Raw genomic sequence first — 13,645 nt, forward strand, 5'->3', positions numbered from 1 at the left:
TATTATTAACCTTTTGATTGCGTAAATGATAAAGCTGAAAGTGGCCAGAAGGTGACAACCACCACACACACTTACAGGATGACTTATTTAACTGTCAGAAATAACCAGCAGCTTGTTTGTCAGTAATTTTAAATCAGTATTAAAGCAGCTTGAAGTTGGTAAAAATAACAAAATGTCTTCGAGCGAGATTTTTAAAAAATGTAATACTCTGTCTCTGAGGCTTTTAAAGAAAGTGACCAGTGAAACACCTTGTGGGACATCTGTGGTACTAAACCATCCTTTACCGTGATTTAGTGGTTAACATGACTTTGGATTATGAGCAAGTGCATTTGCAAAGAGACCCCCGGTCCTAGATGAGGAACCAGTTCACATGGTTTGGACAGCAAACGGTGTGTGTGTGTGTGGAGGGGGGGGGGTCTGTATGTTTGCCTGTAGGTGCGTGTCTTCGATAGATGGTCGCGGTGCCGTCCGAAGCGTCGCACGCACGAGCCAGAAATGTCAGCTTGGCCCCTTTCGAACAAAACGAACCCGCGTGCGGAAAAACCCTCGGAAGAGATGGGTAATTAAGGCCTGTGGTGAAACACGAAGCTCGTGAATCTGTGGCGCTTGTCACATTTGCGCCGTTCGTGCCTGAAGTATCATAGACGCTTTTGCCGAAACGCCTTAATTAGCACGTTAATAATTCACATGTCGCACTCGGCGCTCGGGAGACGTGCCGTTCTGCTCGGAGAGGCGACGACCAAAGCGGACTTCTAAGTGTCTTTCGGCGGGAGATTCGCGGTGACATCGCCAGCCCGAACGTCTCGTTTCCCGTCTCCGGCCTCCGAACCGCAACGCCGTGGACGTCCTTGTCCCCGTCGGACTCGGAGGCCTGGACCCCGCCGTCCTCGCCGCTCCCTCCTGTCTCTCTCCGACTATGTGCGTGAGACAGCCATCCCTGAGTTGAGCCACCCGGCAATGTTCGGTGCCTACGAGGACCCCCCCATTAGCGCTCCCGCGGGACACAGGGGGGACATGACGGGACGGGGTCCGCACAGAAATGAGGACTGGTCCCAAACGTGGGGGAGACGCAGGAGCTCTCGGACCGACTGGGCCGTTAAATTGGACCCGCACGGCTCATCCTGTGACTGGCATGGAAACGGTGACCTCCTGAGCGCCCCTCATATCGCGACTCCCTCCACGCACCTCGCGGCTCACACACACACACACACACACACACACACACATAAGCACACTCATACAAACACACAGTGGCAACGTGCTTGTCCTTCCTCAGAAGCCATACTCAGGTTGTGAACCCATATACAGGAGGGTCCTCAGTGTTAACATGCAGCTCTAACCTCAGCTTGGCAGGGATGTTCAACCCAACAACCCGCTGGTGCTGCTGCTGTCACCATTCATGTGTTGTCGGCACTGGGCCTTTTCCCTTGTTCACACTATTGTTGATATATAAAAAATACACACACACACACACACACACACAGAGTCTCAAAGGGGAGGGGACACACCCAGGACGGGACGCCAGTCCATCACAAGGCACCCCAAGCAGGACTCGAACCCCAGACCCACCGAAGAGCAGGACCCGGTCAAACCCACTGCACCACCGCATCTATGAACTAATAAAAAATAATTTTTTATGTCGATTATATACATATATAGTACTGTGCAGAAGTTTTAGGCACTTGGTTGGGGAAAAAAGCTGTCAAGTGAGAATGATTCCAAAAATAATGCTCTTAATGAACTTCCTGCAACAGTAACCATCCACCGTCAACAAGCGCTTGTCCCGAGGACGACCACCTCGTGTCTGGTTGCTACACTCGCTCTTGCCATGGCGTAAGATCCGAGAGTTAAACTGCCGCATCTGACAGAAGCCCACATTTTGAGCATTATTGTCCCTCGCCCAGATTTATTGCCTCTATACAGCTGTTCCTGCTTCAGTTAATCAGTTTGCCATTCAAAGACCTCGAGTTCTCTATTTGGAAAGTGCTTTATTACTGTTTTACACTGTTTTACTTTCTTTCTTTAACGACATACAAAGCCCTTACTGTAAAACTGTAATCTAAAATATGCTCTTTCCCATTGACACTAATGCAGAAGACGTTGAATAACCGTCTAAAACTAAAATTGTTGCGAAACATCTGAGTGCCTAAGACTTCTGCGCAGTACTGTATGTTTAGAGGAAATCGTGTGTAGAAAAACGGAAGCAGTGCGGGTGTAAAAATAAGCGAAGCCCAAGTTGTGTTGATTAAACCAAGTAGGGGGTGTAAATCAGGGTCGTTTATTCATTTCGTACGTTTATTTAAAGATTTAACATTTAGATTTTCTACGTTTCGTATTTCGCGCAGGAATAATGACCATCTCTATAGGGTTCACATGCTTTCAAGCAGCGCGCACACACACACACACACACACACACGCGCACACACACACACGCACCAGCTGTGCGTTCCATTCCTTCAAAGCTGAGCCCACTCGCTGTACACCCTCCCTCAGCACCTTTCTTCCTGCAGCACCTTCTAGCCCACGGCAGCATCCCAGTCAGGCTTTTTTTCAATTTGCATCGAGCTGCGCAAAAGTGCTTAAGTTCAGCTTGTCTGTGGGAGAAGGAGAAGTGGCAGAGCAGCGGCTCTCTGATGGCACGGTGCGTCTGCCGGGGGTCCGCATGCAGGCGCTTGACGACACGCTTCGGGGCGCTTCCTTGCACGAGGGCTCCAGATACCGTGTTTTTACTCCCTGTTGTGGCAGAGACCACGTGAACTGATGGAAACCTGACTGACCCGAGTATCCAGCCTTCTTATTATGGGATGTGTCGCACAGTGGGCCTGCGCGCGCACACACACACACACACACACACACACACACACACACACGTGTATCTGTACATATGCAGAAACACATCTGTTCTTCACTGTAATGCAGATGTTGTCACAGCTGGCTAGTGGACAAAGGTGTCTCCGATACAGGGAGCTCAGGTTGTCAGGGCGAGGGGTCTCGTGAGGACCCGGACGCTCGAGGGTCCTCAGCCGAAGCCCCTGCCATAACGTCTTTGTACCTCGATTTGTTTGTAGAGCCAGTCACCTTTACCACAATCGGTGGCAGTTTAAAAGCCTAATGATATAGACGTTTCTTATCCGGTTCTATAGTAGACGTGATCTTTATTTAGCCCCTTTGCTCAGCTAGTGTGGGGGCACAGTGGCGCAGCAGGCTTGGTCGGATCCTGCTCGCTGGTGGGTCTGGGGTTCGAGTCCTGCTTGGGGTGCCTTGTGGTGGACTGGCGTCCCGTCCTGGGTGTGTCCCCTCCCCCCTCTAGCCTTGCGCCCTGTGTTGCCGGGTTAGGCTTCAGCTCGCCGCAAGCCGCTTTAGCCAGTGAGTGTGTGTGTGTGTGTGTGTGTGTGTGTGTGTGTGTGTGTGTGTGTGCGCGCGCGCACGCTCATCTGGTGCAGTGTTGCGGTGGCCCAGAGTGCACCATGGATATCCATCCATTGTCAACAACCGCTTGTCCCGAGTGGGGTCGCAGCCTAACCCGGCAACACAGGGCGCAAGGCCGAGGGGGAGAGGGGATGCACCCAGGACGGGACACCAGTCCATTGCGGGGTTCGAACCCCAGACCCACCACACAGCCGCCACTGACTGAACCCACCGCACCACTATGCCCCCCTACACCATGGGGTATTTATTTTATTATCTTTTACTAACATGAAATGCCACTACTGTAAGTGTGTTTTAAAATGACTGAAAAAATAAATCCTGTGCACAACCTGAGTGTCGATTAAGACGTATCATCTCTGCGCACCCCCCTGTGCAGCGCTGACCATAAACGCAGTTTTTACCGCGGTTTTACCCGTCCCCAGCCCTCAGCGTCGTCACCCGACCTGTGAACACTGTGGAAGGGAAGTGGATTAATGCGGTCTCGCTCTCCTGTTCCGTTTCGGTCCGTTACCATCAACTAATGGGGGGGGGGGGTGTACAGGTCATGGTTGCTTGGCAACAAGTGAAGAAAATGCGATTTCTTCAATGACGCTGCGATATGAAAAATAAAGCAAAAAAAGCGTATTTGTGCGCAACTTGTTTTTTCAGGACAGCACTGGTGGAGAAGCGAAATGCATAAAAGGGGTGTGTGAGCACTGGACAGGCTCTCTTCACCTGTGATTAATAGATCTTTCTAGAAGGGGGGGGGGCTCTTGTCTTTACTCACCCCAGCAGGATGTTGTCTGTCTCTGCACCTAAAGTAGTTTACTGTGGAAGCAGTGTGTCACCAGCTGTCGGTGGCCTACACACACTGAGGAGGGTGTGGCACGGAGCCCTTACTCTCCAACTGGATACACAGGGGTCCACGGTTTTTCCCTCGCTCTCATCTGCTGGAAGGTGTGAGCTCCTCTGCTGAGAATCATACACTCTTTACCCTGTTCAGAGGAGTAAACAGCCTGTTCTATGTACCCATTTTGGGTTTATGGATGTGATTTGAAGACTGCCTTAAGGAAGCCTCTGAATCATGAGTACTGGGTGGAGACAGGGTAGGAGTACCCTGAGCTGTGGGTTCAAACCCAGCTCTGGACAGGTTTATTTATTCATTTAGCTCACACTTTTCCCTAATGAAGACTTACAACATTGAGGTACTTACTATTATTTATCCCTTTCTATCACTGGGTAATTTTACTAGAGCAGTTTTTTTTAAGAGTAAGTACCTTACTTAAGGGTAATGGAGCTGGAGGTGGGATTTGAACTTGTCACCTTTGGGTCCAAGGACAGTAATTTTAACTACTACTCTAGCAGCTGTACTTGGGCTTTGTCCCATGGTGCAGAGACATGTGTTTCAGCTGAACTGCTGACTCAGGATCCCTTTATTCAGTGTGTGTATGTGTGTGTGTGTGTGTGTGTGTGTGCGCAGCTACTCTGCAATGGACCAGCATACCCTCCAGGTTGTACCCTGCCCAGCCCTGTTCCCTATCCCCTTGGGATAGGCTCCGGACCACTGTGACCCTACCTAGGTGTGTTCGAGGCAAGTCTCTCAATCAGGCTTCCCATGGGCTGTAAGTGAAGCTCTTTCTGCATGGAGACGCCTGAAATAAAGAAGGTTCCGGAATGAGCAGCGCTGACTGTTAGCGTGCAGACAATGCCACGTTGAGCACCATAAGGATGTTTTACGAATGATGGAGCGATTGGCCTCTGTGGAATCACCTCGCCCTTTACCTGCTCCAGATGAAGGCGGAACGTGGTGCCACAGCTTTGTATACAAGCTGACGCTCAAGTCTCCAGCGCCGTGCAGCTACTCTGCTCGGAACTGCCGGTACGTATTTGGATCGAAACCTTTTCACGTGCTACTCAGCAGCCGTTCGTTCACGTTCTGAGCGGCCGGATCGACAATCCATCTTTTGAAAAACTTTTTATTGCTCTGAAAACAGTGCCGTTGTGCCAGACTTGAACTTTTTAATGTCCTTAACAGATCTTATGTAGCACGATGTGTGTGCAGCCTTTGCCTAATTTTTTCCGTGATTACTGGTTCTGACTTTGCACTCACGACCTGTTATTATTGTGCATGTTCAAAGAAAAATCTTTTTGAGGTTTTGGTTTAGATGCTCTGCACTGCGGTGAAGTCCCCACGGCACCTAGTAGAGAATTAAGACTGAGCAGAGCATGATGTGCGGTTAAGAAAAGAGCAGTTCTGTGGCAGCAGTCTTACTGGGAATTAGGGGCGCTTGCAGTTCCACCTGTGGACGGCAGGGGGCGCATGCACTCTTATTTTCATGCAGGGCTGCCTGGTGTCACACCGGTGTGAACCCGCGTTTGAGAAATGCATGTTTCCTCTCTGCTCGCACCCCTGTTGGTGAGCGGCATGCTGACCGTGCTGCCGATGCACCGACGTTCGTCCATCGAACAGCTCGGGCCGGTGCACCGATGACTGCGGGATCCTTTGGGGAAGTTCCGATAGGGTGTTGGATCAGGGAGGCGTCCCTCTGGGTGCCGTTAACGGACTGAGGGTTGGGGTGGACTGTCCGCACCGCTGTCCCGGCCTGTACCGTAACCGCTCATTTCCACCGGACTCCTCCCTGGTGCTAGGCAACTGGTGACAGGCAACTGGTGGCGTGGTAGTTAGTTAGTACTACTGGCTTCGGACCTGCGGGTTGTAGGTTTGAATCCCAAGTGAAATGCTTAGGTCAAGTTACCCAGCTGTATAAATGGGTGAATAATTGTATGTGGCTTTGGGGAAAAGTGTCAGTTAAAGGTGTCAATGTACCATCCATGTGGCTGTGAGAGAGCTTTTCCAAGGTAATTTCTCACATGATGGAACTCCCTGTTTTGCGCCCATCCATCGGGAGCGAGAGGCTGCTTTTGAGGGGGGTTAACGTGGTCACTTCTGAAAAGATGAGCATCTCTGAGTATTTCCCTTTTCTGCAGAATGGTAACAGGAGAGCAGATTGCTCCTCAGTGCTGTGGTGACTCACTGCGTGCGTGTGTGTGTGTGTGTGTGTGTGTGTGTGTGTGTTGTCATAAGTAAGTCACTTTGGAGAAAAGCATCAGCTATGTGGATGAAAATGGTCCTTCGTGTTGTCAGTGCACAGATGGGTCTGCGTGGCCTAAGGAGAACCCCCTCCCACACACAGGGATACACCAGATCAATGTGACACACACACACTACAGAAAACTCAGAGTGATCCCTACCCCCCTGAAACACACCTTTGGGCCGTGGGAGGAAACCCACGTGAACATAGAGCGGACTCGCAAACTCACGCAGACCGAACAGGGATCGAACCCCAGTCCAAAGGTGTGTTTCGGGGGGTAGGGATCACTCCGAGTTTCCCGTAGCGTGTGTGTCGAACCCCGGTCTGATCCCACTATCCCGCTCCCTGCTGTGCCATCTGCTGTCTTCCCTTCTGTACGCGTATCGCTCTGCCCCCTAGGGGTTGTTCCACCGTGTATCGCCCCTTCTTCACGCCCGTCTACCACGTCGCTACGAGCCCTCGGTGATGTTGTTGCCCTCCCCCCCTCAGCTAGGGAGCCGCCACCGGTAGGCGCTTGCGGTTGTTTTACATAATGTTTCAATTAGCCCGCGGCCCCGGGTAATGTGTGTGCGGCGCGAGATGGAGCTCCCCCACCCCACCTGGCCGGCGCACTCCATTAATCTCTTTCGCACGGGGGCCTCATCGTAAGCGACACCTCATTACGGCAACTGAGTGTCCTTGGGCTGCGCCGGAGCCGGAACCTGGGGTCGGATCCCGGGGTCGGGTCGGCCGAGGAGCCCCGTAATTGCCGGCGACGGCGGAGGTGACGCGAGACGTAGGTATAGAGGGGCGTCTGCGCAGGTACGAGACAGAGGGAGCTCTCGGCAAGGTAGCTGCCTCGCAGTGTCTGCACCTGCGTGTTTACCACGGTGTCCTACCCCCTGCCACATGGGAACCCGATGTGTGTGGACTGCGTTGAAGTGCAGTTTGTTGAAAGGGGGCAAAAGCTATCTATATGTACTTTATTTACTTACATACTGTATATACATATAGATATATAATTTTCACTCATTTATATAGAAAACGTCCAGTTCAGTTTCAGTAACTTCTTTGTCCTGAGCAGGGTCATGGTGGTTCAGAGCCTGTCCTGGTATCACTGCGCATAGGGCTGAGGGGGGTACACCCTAGACTCACACACACAGTCACTCACCAAGGGCAATTTGGTGTCACCAGTTCATCTGAACTACATGTCTTTGGACTGTGGGAGGAAACCAGAGCACCCGGAGGAAAGTCACACAGACACAGGGAAAACATGCGAACCCCATATAAACTGAGCAGGAATTGAACCCATCTTCTCTCGGACCACCCAGGTGCTGTGAGGCTGCATCACCGTGCCGCCCTACATATGTCATGTGTAATATATGTATATATATATATGTATGTATGTATCTATGTGTGTGTGTATATATATATATAATAATTATCATATATATATATAGGTTTGTGTTTGTGTTTTTTTTTTTTTTTTTAATATTTCGCATATATACACACACAAACACACACCTATATATATATATAATTTGCAACTTTTTACCATATTTTCACATTATTGTCTTGGGTAAAGTGTTTTTTTTTTTTTTTTAGTAATACAGTTAACCACTGAACCAGCCCAGGTCCACACACCACTCTGCAGAGCCTCTCTTCATGATCGACCAAAATGTCCCCTCCAGGAGTGTGGCACCTGAAAGGTGTGGCAACAGGTGTTGTAGTGGTTAGATCTGCTACCTCGCACCTGAAGGATCTAGGTTTGAACCCCATCTCCTGCTGTAGTACCCTTGAGTAAGGTGCTTACCTTGAACCGATACAGTTCAAGTGACCCAGATGCATGAAAGACACCCCCACATGTGAGCGAGATGACGCGGCTGCGCGCTGCTTCCCTCGGCGGGAGGTCCTCCTCCTGCTCTCTCCGTGTTTGTGTTTACCTGACACACTGGTGACTCTGGTAACACCCTGTCATGTGGCCCCTGCAGCAGCGGGTGCCAGCGCCCTGCCAAGCGGGGATGGGCTGCTGGGGGCGGTCTGCGGCGGGACTTGGCTTTCGGGTCACGTGTGGGCGTAGTTTTGGGCAGCAGCCAGTCTGTTATTTATTTAGGGAATTGGAGCTCTTTCCAAAAAGATGCTGTAAGGATTGTAGCAATTATACCCTGAAGAAGGTGAAACGGGTGGTGCCGTGGAGCAGCGGGCAGCGCTGGTGCCCCACGGCTCATTTGGACTCAGTCCGGCCCAGTCTATATGGAGAGCCTGGTCCCCGAGCCATGCAGCAGGACACTGGGGGATGTGAGGCAGGGAGAACTTTGTTTTGCGGTGCATAGGTTGTTAGTTCATATCGCAGGAGGAGTGCACTTAAACCTGACTTGTTCTGGAGGGATGGGGGCATGAAAGAGTCAAATAAGGGTAGGTTTGTAAAGGCCATCCTGATATTTGTTTTCATTGTGGGACAGAGTTTTGGTCATGACATTCAGGGTGACGTCCTTACAATAACACACACACACACACACACACACACACACACCAGCTGAAGCCGTTCATCCCATACGGGGTCGCGGGGAGTCAGAGCCTAACCCGGCAGCACAGGGCAGAGGGCTGGAGGGGGACGGGACACACCCAGGATGGGACACCAGTCCTTCCCAAGGCACCCCAAGCAAGACTTGAACCCCAGACCAACTGGAGAGCAGGACGCTGTCCATCCCACTGCACCACCGCACCCTCCCACAGACACCTGTAGAGATTCATAAATATGCCCTGACAATATGACATATGATACGAAGGGATAGGACGTGCAAGATGACGCAGCGCTGGACAAGAGCCTCGCTCAGAGTGCCTGCACTGCTGTGTCCTTCCACGCTGTCCCACAGCGGGGACTCAGTACCCTGCACAAAGGCAGTGGGATTCGAACCCAGCTCCCCGAGCGTGAGGCAGCAGCTCTAACCGCTACGCCACCTGCTGTCCCTTTGTCAAACAAACAGGCCAATGCGTGCACCTCCCGGCGTGGCGGAGAGGGGGTGCAGATGTCACCCCGCTAGTCCTCCTGTTTATCTTGTCGACGGTGAACTCAGCGCTCGGCTGCTAATGCCTCGCGAGCGTTTGAGGGCACCGGTGCCGCCCATCAGCGTTGGCTGTCTTCGCCGCGACCAGACGCACGGTGGCTTCCTCCCCCCCTCGGTGCTCTTGCAAGCAGATGGCGGATCAGCACCAATTAGCCCGTGTTGTGGGGGGGGGGCGAGCGAGGCTCGGGAAACAGCAACTGCCACCGCGAGTGCCGCCCCCCCCCACAGCCCACCGCCCCCGAGCGCCAGGAGAGGGAGCTCCTCCCTGCCCGCCTTCCGCACGCTTTATGTAAAACACCAGATGTCCGCTGTCACAAGGTGAATCTAAGATCTGCCGGGTTTTGCCGACGCGTTGCTTTCGATGCGTCGATTCGCCGCCCTTTGAAACGAGTAAATCTCCGTTTTGCCGACACTCTTACGAGCGAGTCTCTGCGCTGAGAAGATTCTGCTACGCAGGGCCCCGTGCGGGTTTAGGCTCTCATGCTCTGCAGCTGTACTCCGCCGAAGGAGGGACGAGGGCCCCGCTCAGGGGAACGGTGTCGGATGGACCCCCGCGCCCCGCTCCCGACGCCCCGTCTACCTGTCCGACCCATAATGCAACAGCCAGCGAGTCCGGCACTTGGGCCAGCTGGTGTGCAGACGCCCCTCGCGTTCTCTCGCCGTACCGCAGCGTGGCCGCACGGTGCTCTCGATCGCCGCGTTTAGCGTCGGGGTACGAGGCGGCCCTCGCTTCTGAACGCGACAAGCGGATCCAGCGGTGCTTTTCGGAGAAGTTGGATGCCGGAGGGGATTCCTCCGGACGCCCACGCGCTCCAGTGTCATTTAGAGAAGGGCTCGTTCAGAAAAGGGAATGACCTTTCTTACCGGCAGGGTGACGGTCCCATCGATTTTTTTTTTTTTTTTTTTTTTTTTTTTTTTTCTCTCACCGCGCCCACACGCTGGAGGTCACCAGGTGTCGACGCTGCCCTGCGTGTGTCGGTTTGTCACGTGCGATGGACACGCTTTCGCCACCTCAGCCCTCGCCCCATCAGAGTGTTGACCGCTGACCGTAGCGCTACCCAGTGAGGCCTTTCATACGTATGCAGTATCGCACTGCGGTCCTCACACTCATAACCGATTTTTTATTTATCTGATGCATTTTTTCCCTGTGTTAAGCTACATACATTTACATTTATTCTTTTAGCAGATGCTTTTCTCCAAAGCGATGTACATCTCTTGAGAAATACAATGTGTTCATTACATCAGGAGAAAGAGAGACTTAGTTGCAGACGTGTGATTCTTAAGTAACTTAGTTTCTTTCTTTCCACTTTATGCACCGATGTTCATCACACGAGTAGGTGCATAAAACTCAGGATAGACTAATCCTGATCACCTTCCTCCAACTCTTTTTTTTTTAATAAGTAGGTGCACAAACATTTACAAACGATACAGGAGTAGCGGCTGCGTAAAGGGTTATCTGGGGGTGATCGTGAAGTTACGGTGCATGAACATTTACACCATACATGAGCTTGGGAGATCATGGGCGAAGTGAATCCGGAAAAGGTGAGTTTTCAGACCCTTCTTGAATGTAGACAGTTTCAGCAGTTCTGAGTGAGAGGGGGAGGTCATTCCACCAGAACCGAGAACCTCTGCACTTTCCATGTGTGAGACCACCAAGCAGGCGGAAGTAGACAAGCGAAGGGGTCTGGGTGGGGTGTAGCAGCTGATCGAGTCTTGTAAACAGTTAGGAGCAGTTCTGTTGATGCGTTTTTAGGCAATAACCAGGGTCTCCTACTTACTATGATTTACCCTGTTGGGCAATTTTAGAGGAACGATTTAGGGTAAGAACCTTGCTCAAGGGTTTTATAGTTGGAGATAAGATTTGAACCTGTGACGTACAGGGCCAAAGACAGAAGCTCTAACCACGATGCTTCCCGATGTTATTTGCTTGTTGCAGTTGTCCAAAGTGACTTCCTTTGTTAAGCTGCTTACCATGATTTACCAGTTTATACAGCTGTGTAATTTGTCATGTATCAGTTCTGGAGATGTACCTTGATCAGGGGTGTTACAGATGGAGAAGGGATTCGAACCTGGGCCCTTCGAGTGCCAGGTGACAGCTGTAACCACCACACACGCACCTACCTGTGTGTGTCTGTGACTGAAGGGACCCTTTAAGTCACACAGAGCAGAGAGACAGGTTTTGAGGGACACTGCAGCATGAATGCGTGCGAGTCTGTTCATTTGTGTGTGTTTCGTCCAGGTAGCGACCCACACAGGCCGCGCACGTGTAACTAGCCGGGTCCGGTGTGCGTCGGCGTGTTTTCGGTCGCCTCGAGGGGTGCGCCGCACGTAACAGGGCTCTTCCTCACCCTTGGTGTGCGTGCAGGCACATGCGCAGGTATGTGCGTGCGAGAGATTCAGGTGGCGGCACATGTTTATTTCACGGGTCCCGGGACGCGCGTGACGTTCGCCCGCCGCCGCCGAGTGCAGCCATCAAAGGCCCTTTTTAACTCCCGCTCTCCCTCCCACTCGATCCCCTTCCCTGACAGCCTCCTGTACTTCCCTTCCTTTTCATGGTCAACCTGCTAGACACACTCCCCCTCATCCCCCTTTCATGAATATTCATGAGCGCACACCCCCCCCCCCCCCGTGTTTCCTGTGCATCAAACCGGCTTCCGAAAGCGGAGCTGTGCTGTCGGCGCGCCCCGGGCGCACCGCGCCTTCTGTTAGTGTCTTGCTAACCCTGCCGCTCCTTCGCTGCTCCCCATCGAGCACCTGCACCCCCCCCCCCCATAGTATGGGTCTCACGGTGTGCGTCAGCCACATACAGCTGCTCGGCGACTTCTCCTTGCGCCGGTCTCCCTCTCTCTCATTAATGCCGCTTTGGGGCTCGCTGGGGACGGCGGTCCTTGGAACCCGCCGCTGTGCGTACGCTGGTTGCGGTCGTCGCCGAGGTCAGCGTGCGTGTTAGCGGTCCTGTCCAGGATGTAGGATGTCCTCACCTGGCTGGAACGAGGGTCTGAGTGGACTGATGTGTTCATTGCTCTGGCCCGAGATGGAGTCCTGGTTCAGGTGTGCTTGGGAGGCTGGGGGTTCGGGAAAGTCACGCCATTTGTCTCCACTAGTGACTTTGCCTGGGGATGATGTGCAGCCACCCCACCCCACCCTCTGAATGAGGCTCTGTAGACACTGTCCAACCCAGTGCACCCAGACCTGTCCTGCCAGCCCCTGCTGTAACCATCCTCAAACTTGCCAAAGAAAGACCCACATTTGGGACTGTAGGGGGCATAGTGGTTAAGGTCACAGTCTGGAGGGAAGAGAACACTATAGGAAGGGATTTGAACCCCAGACACTGGAGTTGGGAAAGGACAGCGCTGTCCATTGAGCCACTAGTCCCTCAGCTTTGTACCTACTGCACCTAAAGTTGCTTTTATTTCAGAAATTTGTTATTTGCACAGAGCTGGAATTGAGCCTCTGAACAAGAGGCTGGAGTTATTAATGGTGATGTTTTAATGTGCTTTTTCTTGAACACGACCTACACTTTTACACATTTATATTCAGCACACAGCTGGAAACCGAAGGACCTGGGTATAAATCCCACCTCCTGCTGTAGTCCCCTTGATAAAGGTACTTACTTTGACTGGATACAGTAAAATTACCCTGCTGTATAAATGGATAAATCATTTAAGTAGCTTAGAATACAAACCTGACATTGTACAAAAGGGTCTTCGAAGTGTACGTATAGTGCTGCCTGAATGCACGCGAAGCCTTTGTGTCCCTTAGTTTTACCACGAAATGGGTATTTAATGAGAATCGGTGTTTCTCGTGTGACGTAATAGGTGTGTAATGACCGGTTCCGCATGTTGCCGTAGAGGAAATCATGTGTGTAGTAGAAACACACAAGTAGTGCAGGTGGAAAAAGAAGTGAAGCCCAAGTTACACTGGTTCTAAACCAGGTAGGTAAGTTGAGTCAGGGGTGTAAATCATAGTAATTTATACATTTTATATGTTTAACATGTAGATTTTATATGTTTACTTTAATATTTTATACAAGAATAATGACCATTCCTATAGGTTTCACATACTTTCAAGCAGCACTGTATACTATAGTAAAAATGA

General features: G+C 51.7%; 1 protein-coding gene across 2 annotated transcripts in view; it reads left to right on the forward strand.

Annotated features, from left to right (window-relative positions):
- Positions 1–13,645, forward strand: part of gse1b (Gse1 coiled-coil protein b) — a 214,979-nt gene that overhangs the window by 49,545 nt on the left and 151,789 nt on the right. The window lies entirely within an intron of this gene.

Source organism: Scleropages formosus, chromosome 11, assembly GCF_900964775.1.
Source record: "Scleropages formosus chromosome 11, fSclFor1.1, whole genome shotgun sequence".
NCBI classification, from domain to species: Eukaryota; Metazoa; Chordata; class Actinopteri; order Osteoglossiformes; family Osteoglossidae; genus Scleropages; species Scleropages formosus.